Genomic DNA, 17,868 nt, shown 5'->3' on the forward strand with positions numbered 1-17,868 from the left:
TTTGTAGTAAACTTCTAGGAGACTTCATTATGTTGAAAAAGAGTAGAATTAAAACAGACCAGCATAGTAATTAAGAGTTTGGGTCCTGGAACCTGACTACCTGGGTGTGAATCCTGGCTGTCACTTTCTAGCTGCATGATCTTGGGCAAGTCACTTGTTCTCTCTGGATATTCATTCCCTCTCTTATTGGGCCTCTTGCTCTCTCTTGCTTTTGCAAGGATTAAACAAGCAAATATCTGCAAAGGGCCTAGTGAATTTGGCAATATTGTTAACCACATACATGTTAGATATTGTCATACCCTTTAAACTTTAGTAGTGTCATTTCTAGGGACTTAATCTAAGAACATTATCAGAGATGTTGCATAAAGATGTAGGTGTAACAGTTTCATCACAGAAATTAATTGCAGGAATTTACCATATATAGTCTAAATTAATGAAATTTATGAAATGTCATTTGGTATTTAGTCATATTTTCAAAAAATATTTAATGCCATGAAAAATAATGATGTAAGTGAAAAAGACAGTTACATATACAGCTGTATATAAAGGATATCTCTAAACTTCTTTGAAAATATGAGTCAGGGAGGCAGAGTGTTGGTCTTACATTGTATATAAAGAAATATGTTAAGCCGTTGTAGTGGTTATTTTTGGAACCTGGGAGGAGTGAATTTAATTTCCCTCCATACTTTATTGAACTCTTCTACCTTCAACATAAGTACTTTATATTCAGAAGAATTAAGGGGATAAGAATGAAAGTTGTATTTTGATACATTTATTCTTAGATCTTTAGAAACTCTCCCCTACTCTGCAGGGTTGTAGCTATAGTAGACAGTCCACTTACAGAAGTCATTATTTCAGTGTTAGAGAAAAATTAGTTGAGTGATATTGCCAGGAAGCGAAAGGCAAGAGTTTGACTTCCACAGTTAAGGGATATCGTTTGTTACTTAAAACAGGTATTAGAGGATATTTTCCTCTAATTATAATAATTTTTATTTATAAAACATATCTAGCTAATTCCCATAGCAGGAGAAAAGTGCTGTGTCTTGATAGACAAAATCAGCTCAAGACAGCTTTGTGACTCACTAATGGAAGAGGGGAGAGTTCTTTTTGCTTAGGGATTGGATTTTATTTTAAGATGAGTTCTTTGTCTAAGCACAGATATGAGACAGTTCCCACCCTACATGTCAAATATCTTATTCTGTCTTCCCTGAGATTTAACTCAATCCCTTCAAATTCCCCAAGTGTATACTTTTATAACTTCTGCTACTTGGTTCTTATTATTACATAGTGTTTATATTTATCCCTCCATATTTCTCTTCCTGAGTGCAAGAACTTGTGAACTTTTCCTTTAAACATTTTGAGCTATGTTTTTGTGTTAGATTTGTTTCAGTTAAAAAATCAATTTTTCATATAGAAGGGACTGGTAAATCTGTGGGACATAGGAAAGAAGTTGTACTTTTCACTGCACCACTGGACCTTTGGAATCATTATATTTCTTCCCAAAATTTTAACCCTAATTTTATTGCATGGTATAAATATTCATAAAATTTTTGTTTGTTTTATGGGGTTTATTCCTTTAAAGTTGAGACCACAAATTTCTTAAAGTTGACCATGAATGTTCCATTGAAGGCATAATGATTTTTTATAGTCTTCCTTTACAGTCTTCCTTTAAATGATCCCCTTAAACTTGATTCACTGATTTGCACCATAAACCTTTTTTTTTTTTTTTTTAAGATTTTTATTTATGTATTTGAGAGAGAGAGAAAGCAAGCATGAGCAAGGGCAGGGAGAAGCAGATGGAGAGGGAGAGGCAGATTCCCTGCTGATCAGGGAGCCTGATGTGGGACTCGATCCCAGGACCCCGGGATCATGACCTGAGCCAAAGGCAAATGCTTAACCAACTGAGCCACCCAGGCACCCCTTGCACCATAAACTTTAAAAGGTGGATTATTGGGGCACCTGGGTGGCTTAGTCACTTAAGCATCAGACTCTGGTTTTGGCTCAGATCATGATCTCAGGGTTGTGGGATTGAGCCCCAAGTCAGGCTCCACACTCAGTATGGTGTTTGCTTGAGAATTTCTCTTTCTCTCTCTGTTTGACCCTCCCCCAGCTTGTGTGCTTGTGTGTGCATTCTCTCTCTCTCTCTCACAAATAAAAAATAAATTAATAAAAATTTAAAAGGTGGATTGTTGCTGCAGGTATGATGTCTTGATTCTTTTAAAGTTTGTTCATAATCAGCTGTTGCAACTAGACTGTATTTTCAATTTCTTTACCCACCTCAACATCAGTTTCCTTTAATTCTTCTACACTGACAGTATTGGTGTCTACTATTCTATCTTTGAGAAGCATAATGAGGTCACTCTTCTTGAATTTCTTCTTGTGTATGACAACTGACTCCAGGATCACTCATACTGTGTCCTTTGATATTGGTGAGTCTACAGCTCCGTCAGCATGGCCCCCTGTACAGATCTATAATAAGCAGCTGCAATCTTTGTTGCTTCCTGGACACATAAAACATACATTCCATCTGCTCTTAGCCCAGGAATAAAATTGTCTCTCTTGTAGTAATCAGTGCTGGCTGCTGCTCTCTCAGCAGATGCTCCCATTCCATAGCAGTTATTCTTACGGATGAAAATAAACAGTGATTTCCACAAAACTGCCATATCGTAATTTTCAAATATAAAGTCAAGCAGAACTCCTCTTTTCCATTGTGTTTATAGGCTAGACCAGTACCAGCACTCAGGGAACCAGATCTCTGATGATGCCATTGCCCCAGGAGCAGTTCTTAGTGTATATGTGCATCGATCCTTCTTTTTCTTCAGTACAACCTTCTCTTTGTACTATAAACTCTACAGATGTCTGGGACAGAAGGTCCACAAGTAAAGTTGAAGCAATGAGCCCAGTAAAAGTGAGATGAGATGGTCCGTGATATTTATCCAATCTCAAGTTCCCCACAACCTTCCTGACATTTCACAAGTGACAAAAACCAAGAATAGTTTTCTGTTAATGCTCTTGGTGAATAGTCTGTATCATCCTATATTATCTGACTCCCTCTTCCCTGCTGAACACTGTTGTGATAGGAGGGACCTCTTTTAACCCATGAAGATCACATTTCTTGATTTCAAATGTAGCATCATTTTCAAAGTAACAGGATATGCCACTAGTAAGCACTCTGCTAGCTGTGACTGACAGGAAATGGTGAGTATCTTCCTCTTGAGTGCAGGCTGTGGTGGTAGCTATTGGTGATGATGTCCTTCTCTATTCTGGACCATAGGCCCACAAACACTTTTTTAAGGGTATATAATATTTGTGAATGGGCTGTAATTTTCTTCTTTTTTTTTTTTTTAAAGGTTATTTATTTATTTATTTGACAGAGAGAGATCACAAGTAGGCAGAGAGGCAGGCAGAGAGAGAGAGAGAGGAGGAAGCAGGCTCCCTGCTGAGCAGAGAACCCAATGCGGGACTCGATCCCAGGACCCTGAAATCATGACCTGAGCCGAAGGCAGCGGCTTAACCCACTGAGCCACCCAGACGCCTATGGGCTGTAATTTTCTTAACCATTCTTCCACTGGTGAATAACTGTGTAACTACATAGTTTCCATTTTTTGAAAGTATTATAATTTTTGCTTTGTTGAATATCTTTTACACTTAGATCTTTATTCATCTTTCTTCTTTAGACTGAATTTTTAGAAGTAAATCACAAGGCAGATTTTAAGGGGCTCCTTGGTGGCTAGTTGGCTAAGCATCTGCCTTCGGCTTGGGTCATGATTCTGGGGCCCAGGGATTGAGCCCCGTGTCACTTTTCCCTCTCCCTCTGCCCCTCCCCCTGCTCATGTGCTTGCTCGCTCTCTCCCTCTCTTTCTCTCAAATAAATAAATAAATGAAATCTTTAAAAAAAAAAAAGGCACATTTTAAGAGCTCCCTTGATATACTTTGCCAAACTGCTTTCCAGACAGGTTGTGCCTATTAATACTCCCATGATCAACTTGTGGAAATGTTTCTCTATGTCACTCTCGGAGGCACCGAATATTTATTAGGATACTTCCTGTTATTTTTATCAGTAACAAATTGAATCCCTTAAATTTTTATATTTCAGGGTTATTGAATATGCATATATGTATATTTATTCTTCTTATCCTTCCTTTGTTCATTGGCTTTTCAAAAACAGTCTTATTAAAGTATGGTTTACACTCCATAAAATTCTGCCATTTTAAATGTAAGTTAAGTCTACCTTAAGTTAAAGATTTTTAGTAAATCTGTAGTTTTGCAGCCATCACCATAATCTAGCTGTGAAACATTTTCATCACCTAAAAGTTTCTCTTTGGCCTATTTGCTTTCAGTCTTTGGTCCTACACCCAGCTTTAGGCAACCACTTTCTATCTCTGTAAATTTGCATACTCTAGAAATATCAAAAAAACAAAGTCATATGCAGTCCTTTGTGAATGGCTTCTTTCACTTAGCATTGTGTTTTTGAGCTACATCTATGTTGTAGAATATATTAGTAGTTTATTTTTATTGCTGATACATCTTATATATTCAGTAATTGATAGGCATTTGGTTTGTTTCCAACTTTTGGTTATTATAAACAGTGCTACTAGGAACATTTATTTGTATAGGTTTCTCTGTGTCTTTCACTTTTCTTGGGTAGAGACCTAAGAACCCATTAAATTTCACATCATTATTTTGCCACAGAAAATTTTTTTTAGTAGTAGCACTAGATTTGAGAAGAAACACAGTTATATGATATTAAAGAATTAAAGTGGAACGATTGGCATAGGTAAATGAAAAGTTCAAGACCTGTAGTATGACTTTGTAATAATGGAAACCACTTCAGGATTTTTTGGTAGATGAGCAACTACCAGAACCTAAAGCCAAGTGAAGGCAAATAAAATCAATGGGCATCTAAATAAACATTGAAAACTTTGGTTCCATGAAAAATGGGAAAAATGGAAATGGAGCATCATTTACATTCATTATGAGAGAAAAATGAGAATATGTCACACATAAAATGCCTTTTTTAATATAAAAGAAGGCCATCAAGACTATTCTAGATAAACAGACCAACAAAACAAGCAGTTCTTTCATTCAAGATAAATATAATTAGCAAATAAACATTCATTCTTGCTAGTGATCACAGAAATAAATATTTTACAAATAGATTATATTAAGTTAGCAAAATTGATAGTGCTAGAAAGGGTATGGTAGTGATGTTGCTTCATATGTTGGTCTAATTCACATGCAAATCACCGTGGCAAGCCTATCTGTCTATATCTTTGGAATATTAGGATTCTGAGGTAATTTTCATTTTAGCTTCCTTGAATGTAATTAAAAGTTTTTAATAGTAAATTACTAAGAGAGGGAATAAATCAAAAGATAAAAAAACAGCTGCGGATTTTTCCCACGTGCTGAAGTTGAGTCCGGTTGTGCTTTCCTCGCCACTTGGTGTCTGTGACTCATTCTAACTCTGGAGGCACTAACCCAATGCAGCTTTTTTTCTTTCTGGCCAAGAGAGCGCATGTTTGCTCTGCTGTATCTGGATCCTGCTTTTACAGCTTTGGCTAAATCCTGGATCCAGTTGTTCTTTAATCCAATGACTCACACCTTGGGAGTTCTCCACCCCACTCCAAGAGAAAAATGCTCTAAACTTTCCCGTTAGTAGTAAATCTGTCACGTTCTTTCTGCATTTTACCGATTTTGCTTTAGGCACTCATATGCAAATGTACTTCTGTTTATTTTTATTTATTTATTTATTTATTTATTTTAGTTCCTGTGGAGTTCTTCTGATGGGTGGGACCAAACAGTTGTGTCACTCCCAGTTAGTACACTATAGTACAGTTATCCAACAATAAGTAATTTTTTAGTTTGACAAATTGTCTCCCTAAAAGTGATAAAATCAAGAAATGGAAATTGCTCCTTGCTCTATTTATTTTCCCCCCTGCATCTTTCAAGTTATTTTTTTTCTTCCCACATCAAAAATTCTTTCCATTTCTGATGTTTTTATTGCACTGATAATATTTTCCCCTAATTACTAACATTATAGGTGTCCTATCATCTATGCTTATAAATACTTTTCCATGTTATATAAGGTCATAAGATTTTTATATTGTTAGTTGAATTTATGTGAAGTCATAAGTAAAATATGTAACAGTCAAGAAGTTAGGAATGATAAAAAGCAAAACAAAAATTCTTAATTGTTTTATTATGCTTGACAGTGATTTTGGTTTATTAAGAAATATATTACCAATTTTCTGTATATAGAACAACCATAAATACTCTTCTACTACAACTGGAAATAGTCTTTTCCTGTAGGTAGTGGTGTAGCTTTAGGCATTTCCATTCAAATTGGCTTGACTGCTTAAGGATCTCAGAAAGAGAGGGCCCTGTAGGTTCTATTAATTTTTGAAAAATTAATGCAACAGGATCAAAAAATTCAGACTGTTATGTGATTTGACTTCTTGATCTCTGATTTCTGCCAGCTTATTTAGGTCACTTACAGCGTCTCTTGTTGCAATGGGAGAGGTATATTTCCCTGGCCTCTTGGATGTTTCTTTCCCTGATTTTTCTTGTACTTTTCTGACTGTCCTATCTGATATTCCTTCAAGCATTATCTTCACTAATTTCTCTGTAAATGCTTGTGTCCCTAAAAGTTCATTCATGCTTTTCCCTGTAATTGTTTTGGATCATCTCATACATCACTGTAATTTTAATAACCACTCAAATGCTGATGCCTTTCAAATATCTTCAGCCCGAAGGTCCAAGTTTTCTATCTTCTGCCTGCTTACATTTACTCACTTGGATGTCTTACAGAGACTCCAAAAGCAGTAGACCCCAAACTGAAATGAATCATTCACTCACCCCCCACCTCAGTTATTTCCAAATATAGATAATGGTATTATCATCTGCCCAGTAACCCACACTAGAAACTGCTACCTTCAACACTGAGCCCATAGGATCTATCACTACCCCCCTTATACTACTAATGCTGCCCTAGTTTAGAACCTTGTTATTTCTTTATTTTGGTAGCCTCATAACTGGGCTTCCTGCCTCCAGTCTTGTACCCCTCAAGCCATCCTCTTCCCATGTGCATAGTCAGTTTGATCTCAGTACTTTTCTTTTTTTTTTTTTTTTAAAGATTTTATTTATTCATTTGACAGATAGAGATCACAAGTAGGCAGAGAAGCAGGCAGAGAGAGAGGAGGAAGCAGGCTCCCTGCTGAGCAGAGAGCCCAATGCGGGCTGGATCCCAGGACCCTGGGATCATGACCTGAGCTGAAAGCAGAGGCTTTAACCCACTGAGCCACCCAGGTGCCCCAGTACTTTCCATTTTAAACCCTATAGTGGCAAGTCGCCTATCATTATACAATAAAGTTTGTTCTGCTATGTATGTCTTAAAAGGCTTGGTGACTGCTTACCTCTCCTGCCTCAGTCCTGTGCTTCACATGCCAGGCTCCCTCCCCCACCCCCACCCCATGTTTCTTACTTCTTCTCTTTGCTTACTTTGTTTCAGTCCCCTCTCTACTCATCTTGACTCACTCATCTTCATGACTCAGGATGGACAGCTCCTTTAGAAAGCCACTTCTGAATCCTCAGGGTGCCTTTCCTGCCTACTGGATTATTCTTGTTAGTATATGAAACTGCAGTTTTGCTCTTATTTAAAGAAAAAATTTCTTCACTTCCCCTTCTACCTATTACTCATTTTTTGGTAAGTTTTTTAAATTGAGGTATAATTGACATACAACATTAGTTTCAGGTATGCAACATGATGAGTCAGTATTTATATATGTTGGGAAGTGATCACCACAATAAGTCCAGTTAACATCCATCATCATATATAGTAACAGAATATTTTTCTTTTAATGAGAACTCTTACGACCTGCTCTTCTACCAACATTCACATATGCAATATAGTATTACAGCCATAGTCATTATGCTGTACATTACATCCCTGTGACATATTTATTTCATAACCAGAATTTTGTATGTTTTGATACCCTTCACCCATTTCTCCTGACCCCCAGTACCTGCCCCAGCAACCACCAGTCTGTTCTATCTATGAGTTTGTTTTTTTAGATCCCACATGTAAGTGAGATCATGTGGTATGTGTCTTTCTCTGATTTATTTCACTTAGCATAATACCCTCAAGATCAATATATGTTGGGGCACCTGGGTGGCTCAGTGGGTTAAAGCCTCGGCTTTTGGCTCAGGTCATGATCCCAGGGTCCTGGGATCGAGCCCCACATCGGGCTCTCTGCTCGGCAGGGAGCCTGCTTCCTCCTTTCTCTCTGCCTGCCTCTCTGCCTACTTGTGATCTCTCTCTGCCAAATAAATAAATAAAATCTTAAAAAAAAAAAATCAATCTATGTTGTCATCATTGGCAAAATTTCATTCTTTAATGGCTGAATAATATTCCATGGGGTGTGTGTGGGTGTGTGTGTGTGTGTGAGACATTTTCTTTATCCATTCATCCGTCAGTGGACACTTAGGTTGGCTATTGTAAATAATGCTGCAGTGAACATGGGGGTATATATATCCTTTTGAGTTAATATTTTCATTTTCCTCAGGTAAATACCCAGAAGTGGAATTCCTGGATCATATGGTAGTTCTATTTTTTAGTTTTTTTTGAGGAACTTCCATACCAGTTTCTGTAGTGGCTGTACCAATTCACATTCCCACCAGTGGTTCACAGGGATCTGTTTTCTCTGCATCCTCCCCAACACATTATTTCTTGTCTTTTTGATAATAGTTATTTCAACAGGTATGAGGTAAATACCTCTTTGTGGTTTTGATTTATATTTCTCTGATGATTGGTGATGTTGAACATCTTCTCATGCACCCGTTAGACATCTGTATGTCTTCTTTGGAAAAATGTCTGTTGAGATCCTCTGCCCTTTTTTAAATCAGATTGTTTCTTTTCTTTTCTTTTCTTTTCTTTTTTTTTTTTTTGTCTTGTGTTGAATGAGTTCTTTATATATTTTGGATATTTACCGCTTATTAGATAAATGATTTGCAAATATTTTCTCATTCAGTAGGTTGCCTTTTTTGTTGCTGGTTTTCTTGGCTGTGCATGTTCATTTCTTTGCTTCTCTTTAGAGCACAACTTTTTTTTTTTTTAAGATTTTACTTAAAATCTTAAAAAGATTTTAAGTAGGCTTAGCTTAACCATCTGAGCTACCCAGGCACCCCTACAGCAAAACTTCTTAAAAGACTTGTCTATATGTGTGGTTTCTTATTCCTCTCATTCATTTTCTCTTGAATCATTCTGGTCAGCTTTCTTTTCTTTTTTTTTTTTTAAGAGAGGGAAAGAGAGAGGTTGAGGGAGGAGGGGCAGAGGAAGAGGAAGAGAGAGAATCATAAGCAGGCTGCACGCCCAGCACGGAGCTCAGTGAGGCTCAGTCTCATAACGCTGAGATCATGACCTGAACTGAACTCAGGAGTCAGGCACTTAACCTACGGAGACGCTTAACCTACGGAGCCACCCAAGCTTTCATTCACTGCTACTTCTGTATAGTTATTGTCAAGGTCATCACTGGCTTCCTGGTTGCTCTTCTAGTGGTCAGTTTTTGTTTTCATTTTTGTTTTCTCTTACTTGATTTTTAAGCATTATTTGACGAAGTTGATTTCTCTGACATTCTTGGAAGACATCATTCCTATAGCCTTGGGGACACACCACTTTCCCTGGTTCTTCTCATATTTCACTGGCCAACTTTTAAATTTCTTTCAGTTGGTCTTTTTCTCCCTGACCTGTAAATTTTGGATTACTCCAAAGCTCTGTCGCTGGTCTTCTTGTCTGACTTCTTGTCTTGGTGATATCATCCTGTCTCTTGACTTCATATTCTTTGTATTTGCTGATGACAGTCAAATTTTTTTCTCAAGCCCAGACTTCTTACCCAAACTGTAAGCTCATATCCAACTGTTCTTTTGACATTTCCACCTGATGTCTAACAGATACCTCAAATTTAATATGTCCAAAGTCCAAGTCCTAACCCCTCCTTCAACCCCATTTGAAAACAAAACAAGAAATAAAAAACAAAATGTCTCACCTTCAGCCTTTCAGGCTTTCATAGAGGCAACTGCATCCTCATAAATTGCTTGGGTTAAAAACTTTGGTATTGCCCTTGACCCTTTTCATATTGTATACCCAATCTGTTAGGAAATCTTATGCTCTACAAATTGCATTTCATGTAAGTGCTGTATTGTATAAAAGGTTAATGTTATGTTTTTCAGTTTTGCAACACTTTTATTTTAAGGGTAGGAATCCTGAAAACCGTGGTTTTACCAGGTCTCTTAGTTTGAATTACCCCAGGTAAAGAATTCTGGTGGGCTGCTAAAGCTATTCCATTCAGAACTGAATCCTTTAATATGAAAGAACAAAAAGGAAGTAAGCTGCAAAAACTCTTTTTTTTTTTTAAAGACTTTTTTTTTAAAAGATTTTTATTTATTTATTGAGAGAGAGGTAGTGAGAGAGAGCATGAGCAAGGAGAAATCAGAGGGAGAAGCAGACTCCCCATGGAGCTGGGAGCCCGATGTGGGACTCCATCCCAGGACTCCGGGATCATGACCTGAGCCGAAGGCAGTCGTCCAACCAACTGAGCCACCCAGGCGTCCCTGCAGAAACTCTTAAGTACAGTTCAGAAGTCAGTGATTTTACCTCCGACGTCTCTTTTTCACATGTGCAAGATGATGACTAGTTTACTAACCCTTTTGAATTTCCTTTTGAATTTACTGAACTTCATTCCCTTTGATCTCCCTTGATTGTTTTCTTTCTGGCAGATTCTGTTTTTGTGTGTTTTTGTCTCATGTAGTTAAGTGTGTATCCCTGGGTTTGTTTTTTTTTTCCTTTTCATCTTCCTTTTACTCTCTTCCACTGACTATAATGTGGAATTGAAAATTTGCTAGGCTAATTTAATAAAATTTTATATCTTTCTTAATTTTAAAGTTTAAGTATTTAGGATTTCTTTTTGTGGAGATAAGCACTGTGAACATTTTATATATATTCTTTCAGATTTTTGTTTTCTAATGGTATGCTACCATTAGAATGTATCTACTTATATTTAATTAGTGTATATAATTATTTTTGTGAAAGTATATATCATTTTTCTAAAAAGGGATCACTGTATATATCATGATATATTTTAATTTCAGTACCAATAACTCTACTTCATTTTTTGATGATTGTGATATTGTGATTGTGATGTCTGATATTTTATCAGATCAGCATAATGTAGTTTGGTTAGGCTTTAGCTGTTTTCAGTTTTTAATTTCTATTAACCTTGCTTAGTGAACATGCTTATGCATTTGCTATTGTAAGTGTGTGTGTGAATATTTCAGTGCTTCTATAGGTTAGATTTCTGGATGTAGAATTGAGTATAAGCATTGAAAATCTTCATAGGTATTGCTAAATCATTTTCCAAAAAGGTTGTAGCAGTTTATATTCTCATGCCCAGTATTTGAGACTGCTATTTCTCCACATTCTTTCCAGAGTCAAACAAAACACTAGTTTTAATTTTTGTCAAACTGATATTGACCACTCTGTTAATTCCCCATCTTCCTGAGCTTTTTATGTCTTTGAGAGTTTTGGAGTTTCATGCTTATTTACCCCTTCCTATACATGTTTCTCTCTCTCTCTCTCTCTTTATTTTATTTTTTAAAGAGATTTTTATTTATTTGAGAGAGTGAATGTGAGGCAGTGGGGTGGGGATGCCAGGGAGAGGGGCAGAGTGAGAGGGAGAGAGAGAGAGACTCCCAAGCAGACTCCCGACTTGAGCGTAGAGCCGAATGTGGGGCTCAATCCCATGACCCTGAGATCAGGAGTCAGACTCTGAACTGACTGAGACACCTCCCCTCTCTCTTTTTAAACAGAAAATTAAAATAGTATAGAAAGGTGTAATGGGGAGACTGACCTCTCTGCCCTGGTAGTTTAAATAGGTGGCATTTTGAGTTTTGAAATGAGTGAATTACAGCCTTTTATTTGCATTACTCTATGACTTGACTGTGTTTCCAGCCCTGTTACTCAAGGCCAGGAGTTAGTAGGGCTTGTATTTAGAAATGGAACTGATTTATTCATAAGTTAGTTCACAATGTTTTTTTTTTTTCTTCTTTTTTAAAGATTTTATTTATTTATTTGACAGACAGAGATCACAAGCAGGCAGAGAGGCAGGCAGAGAGAGAGAGAAAGGGAAGTAGGCTCCCTGCCGAGCAGAGAGCCCGACGTGGGACTAGATCCCAGGACCCTGAGATCATGACCCGAGCTCAACCCACTGAGCCACCCAGGTGCCCCTTAGTTCACAATGTTAATTGAACTATATGTAGATTGCAATGTATATAATATTTTCTACATGTATTTATGTATACCTGAGAGTAGTAATTTCCTTTAGATTTAACTTTGATTAGGAAATTCCCTGATTCATATTGTGATAGATGTTTTGCATTTTTCATAAAATGTTTTTACCTTGTGCTGTGAGACAAAGGTTTAGGTGCTTTCCTTCTCTGCACAGGTTGTGGTTATTTATGGTAATATTCACATGTAATAAGGCAGTGACATTCTATTTTTAACACCTGTATGTGTTAGAGTTCAGCTGTTACTGATCTGTTTATATCCCTATCAGCTGTTTACTATTTGGTTAATTGGCAAAGAACTTTATTTATTTATTTTAAAGATTTTATTTATTTATTTAACAGACAGAGATCACAAGCAGGCAGAGAAGCAGGCAGAGAGAGAGGAAGGGAAGCAGGCTCCCTGCTGAGCAGAGAGCCCAACATGGGGCTCCATCCCGGGACCCTGGGATCATGACCTGAGCCAAAGGCAGAAGCTTTACCCCACTGAGCCACCCAGGAGCCCCAAAGAACTTTATTTTTAAGAACTTTAACCAATAAAGGAAAGTCTTGTGTAAGTTCCTTTGGCTAAAGAAAGTAAAAATGACTACATATTTATGCATAGTCTGTGAATTAAATCGTAATAGTTGCCATTTGTTTATTTTTTATAAAAGCTTTAATATGATTTAATGTTGTATATTAAACTATAATTATCAGAACTGATCTGGCTGGTTGAGAATGTTTTATAGATATATATTTTTTTCCTCCCATTCATTTAGTATGTAAAAGGACTGTGCCTGGTACTTTACATGCTTAGTATAATTTAACCTTTACAGCAAACACTCTGAGCTAGGTACTTCTATTATCCTCAATTTATAAATAAGGATTTTTTATAAGTACCTTTTTATAACTAAATGGTGGCTCAGAAAGTTTAAGTAACACTAAGTAATACTCAAGGTCACACAGTAAGTTAGGTGATAGAGGTGGAATTCAAACCTTTAATGTATGCTCTCTTTTATATAGCGTGTTGTTATTTGGATGTAATACTGTTTGGCCTGTCCTGTGTAAAATCAAAACTTTTTAGCCTCCATGTAGAGTATGAATTATTTAATGTATTTGTTCTACATTTTAAAAAACCATTTGTGACTTTTGCCTGTGGGAGCTTTCTGAAAGGCAATGAATGTTATAGATTAGAAAAGATGGAATAATGGTGTTATTCCAAGTGTGATTTGGACATGAAGTTTTGGGAGTTAGCTGCTTAACTTAGAATAAAGCCTTGAGTCTCTAAGTGTTTATTTAGTGAGAAATGTTATCTGGGAGAGAAATCTTATTTGTTAAAGTGTTTAAACTGGGTATCAGAAAGAAAAGGAGGCTTTTAACAAGTGAAGAGTGTGAGTGGGTGGAAGCAAGGGCTCTTGAGGTCCAAGAACAGCATAAGCAAACACATGGAGGCTTGGGGCTTGGGTGGGGAATTGCTAGTAGTTAAGCAAGGCTGGAATGGGTAACACTTTTTTTTTTTTTTTTTAAGTAGGCTCAATATCTAATGTGGGGCTTGAACTCATTACTCTTAGATCAAAGTCACATGCTCTACCAAGCCAGCCAGGTGCCCCTGGAATGGTTGATACTTTTAGGGAGAGTGGAAGTTCAGATTAAAGTGATTGATGTTTTTTTGAAACTTATTACAGCTCTTGGATTTGATTTCGAAGACAGTAGAGGTTCAGCAGCCCTTTTGTAAACAGGGATCAGGTTTGCATTTTAGGAAAAAACTAGCATCAGTGTAAAGTTCTATTTATTCTGTACTATCGGAATAATAAAACATGTGTCTTAAGATTGTTGTAAAGATTAAGTGAAAGAATGCATGGAAAGTAGTTTATCCAAGCACATTGTAAGCACTCAAAAACTTGTGATTATTTTATATTATGTGGTATTTTTTGATACTATTGAGCAGTGAACTCTCCTTTATTTGGCCTTGCTCTGTAGTTGAAATTTCTATATAGCTGAATTCTGAATATAAACATGTTACCTTTCATGTAGTGGAAGAAATCAATGATCCTTTTCAAAGTAAACTTCACACTCACAAGCACTCCCTCTCTCTCTCCCTCTCTGCACTGTCTTAAATAAATACAATCTTTAAAGAGAATGAAGAGACATGATTAAAGACCAAGGTGTTCTAAACATTATAATTCTATGCCGAGGCACCTGCTCAGTTGGAAGAGCATGTGACTTTTGATCTTGGGGTTTTGAGTTTGAACCCCATAATGGGTGTAGAGATTACTTAAAAATCAAATCTTTAAAAAAATTATATGCCAGTCTGAGTGGTTGTGCCTAAAGGATGGAAAAAGCCATCGTGGTTATGTTCATTACCTTATTAAGCATTTTAAAAAGCTATAAATGGGGGTGCCTGGGTGGCTAACTCAGTTAGGCATCAGCCTCTGGTCAGGTCATGATCCCAGGGTCCTGGGATGGCATCCTGCATCTGGTTCCTGCTGCTCCCCCTGCTTGTGTGCTCTCTCTCTCTGACAAATAAATAAATAAAATCTTTAAATAAGATAAAAATCTAAATAAAAAGCTAGGAATGTTCTTTTGGGGAGTAGATATGCTATTTTATCTTTTAACATTTCCATTGAATTTGTTTGCCAAATGAAGTGTTTTATGTGGGCAGTTTTTTTTTTTTTTTAATTTCTAAGTAAGATCTAGACTCCTGTATTTTGCCAATTTTGCCAGTCTTTAATGGAAATCTTTTTTTAGTTTCTTCCTCTCCCCAACCTCTTAGTGACTATATAAATTATGTGAGCTGTCCTTAGACTGAGCCTATTGTGTGCATTATTAAATAATGTAAGCCTCCATCTTTTAAACCTAGTGACCTTGTTCATTATTTCCCACAAATGTGATCACAATGGTTTACTTTTGTGGCTGTTATTCTATGAGGAGGTTTTTAACTATTAGAGATAGAGTGGGAGTGCAATTATTTTGTTGTTTCAGCTGATCTCAGGATGTTTAAAGTAACATTTTTGAGGAAAATAATGACCTAAAAAGTATAGTCAGAGTAGTATATTTAAAATATCACAATATCCCCTTGTTCTATCTCTACTATGCTAAAATACATGTTGGGTTTTTTTTTTAAGATTTTATTTATTTGAGAGAAGGAGAGAGACCGTGAGCAGGAGTTGCAGGAGGGGCAGAGGGTAAGGGAAAAGCAGACTCCCCACTGAGCAGGGAACTGGAGGATGTGGGGCTTGATCTCAGGACCCTGGGATCAGGACCTGAACTAAAGGCAGATGCTAACCTGACTGAGCCACCCAGGCACCCATGGTAATTTTTATAAATACCTACTTTTATATATTTTTAAAGATTTTATTTATTTATTTTAGAGAGAGAGCTGGCATGAGGGAAGGGCAGAGGGAGAGGGACAAGCAGACTCGGTGCTCAGTGGAGCCCAATGTGGGGCTCAGTCTCATGACCCTGAGACCATAACCTGAGGTGAAAGCAAGAGTTAATGCTTAACCAGCGGCACCACCCAGATGCCCCAAGACCTACTTATTTTAAACATTGAAATAAAAAATTTGATACTCTATGAAGTAATTGGAGGCTTCTTAGGGTCTAAAAAGTTGAGTTTGGGATCAGTATCTGTTCTTTAATATCAGTAACCTTAAGTAGGGACCTTAAAGTTGAATGCATCTTGATGGGATTAACAAACCATGAGAGGGGAAAATAATCAGGATTTGCTTGTTAACCTATCAGTTTTAGGATTCGGGAAATAGGTTAATCTCCTTTGGATTAGAATTTGGTGTAGGCTTTCAATAGCCTCACCTCTCAGAACTAATATGATGATATATTTATTTTGTATCTTGCTGAGCTTCAGAAATCTAATTTGCTTTGTCCTGAATTCTCAGTGAAGGATTGTCGCAATTTGCATATTTAAGGGTGTAGTCATTCTAGCTTCGTTTTGTATGTTTTATAATGTTCTCATTTAATTAAAAAAATTTTTTTCCTTCCTACCTTCTCTATGTTTATTCTTCATAGTCTTATCTCTGTTCCTATGTAGAGAGATAGAAATATTTTTTCTTTCTCCTTTTTCTCTTTTGTGAGCTGTCTCTGTAAGAAATTGTACAATGAGTGTGTCTGGAATATCACTTGAAGATGGAAAAAGTCTTGGCAGATTCATAACATTGCAAGACCTTTGGGTGGACAAGTTCATTCTGATTTACATGTGAGATTTCATTTTGTTGGAGAACATTTGCCCCTTTTGTATAGGTTTTCCTATAGTATATAAATAAAACATATAAATAAAACTTTTTATTTCCCCCTTCAGTGGCACAACTTAAAAAATTCAGCCTCTGAAACATGTGGTTCTTTGCTAATTAGGAAGCCAAAAACGTTATATAAACAAAAAATATATAAAATACAGAAACAAACAAATTCATATAAAACATACATGATGTATTCTAAGAAATAACTAAATTATTGGTGACAAAAAATATGTGCCATGGATCTCCCTATTTCTAGTTATTCCCACTGCAGATCATCCTACACACAGCTGCTAAGTTATCAGAGCTGTTAGAATAATCTTCCTAAAACAATATTTGCATCAAATCCTTTAGTAGTGGCTTCTCTTAAGAAACCTCAACTATTTGTACAGTATGGAAGGCCCTCTCTTACAGCTTCACTTTATCTTATATTTCCCCACTTCTTCCGTTGTTTGGTTTTTTTACCCTCTGGGGCTGGGCATTAACTAGATATAAATGTACTGCAATACCTGTTCCTCCTCCACCTCCTCATTTTCCTTGCCTTTCTTTTAGATCACCACCCTTACTTATAAGTGCCTTCTTAGCAACTAACTGTGCCTAACTGTTCTTTTCAGCAGCCTCTCAGGATTTGGGTACTTAATTCATATTTTGCTAACTTATTCTCAGCGTAGAGGTGTTCTAATTTGATTTTATGGGTGTGCATTCTCTCCAAGACAGGTGCCAAGTAAATGATTTGCCTTAATGGTGGAGTTGAAATTTAAAATAATTATGAAATAATAAATAATAATAATAAATTCTTATTATTCTTTTAAAAATTTTTTTTATTTTTTATAAACATATATTTTTATCCCCAGGGGTATAGGTCTGTGAATCGCCAGGTTTACACACTTCACAGCACTCACCAAAGCACATACCCTCCCCAATGTCCATAACCCCACCCCCCTTCTCCCAACCCTCCTCTCTTATTATTCTAATTGCTTCAGGAAAACTTCATAAACAAAGTGATATTTCGTAAGTTTGTACTCAAAGACCAGAGAGTGTTTAAGTAGGAAAGGAGGAAGACATCATGAAGATTTTAAAGAAGTAAGAATGTCAAATCCGCAATAGCTGTAAGACCATGGCAAGCTACTCAATATACCTGAGCCTCAGTTTCTTAGTCTATAAAATGGAAATGGTAATATCTACTTGGTAGGATTGTTGTGAGGATCAGAAGTACCTGCACATAGCAGACTATGTGCTATGGTAACTATTATTATAGATTAGGGATTTGTTTGACTTGGCCCTAGAAAAGATCTGTAGATTGAAGTAG

At 36.7% G+C, this 17,868-nt stretch overlaps 1 protein-coding gene and 1 pseudogene across 38 annotated transcripts in view; one reads left to right on the plus strand and one right to left on the minus strand.

Annotated features, from left to right (window-relative positions):
- The window catches only part of SLMAP (sarcolemma associated protein), a 143,403-nt gene that overhangs the window by 31,829 nt on the left and 93,706 nt on the right, over nucleotides 1-17,868 (plus strand). The gene's annotated exons all lie outside the window — the stretch shown is intronic.
- Nucleotides 1,910-6,656, minus strand: LOC116566944 (annotated as a pseudogene).

The sequence above is a fragment of the Mustela erminea genome, chromosome 1, assembly GCF_009829155.1.
Source record: "Mustela erminea isolate mMusErm1 chromosome 1, mMusErm1.Pri, whole genome shotgun sequence".
NCBI classification, from domain to species: domain Eukaryota; kingdom Metazoa; phylum Chordata; class Mammalia; order Carnivora; family Mustelidae; genus Mustela; species Mustela erminea.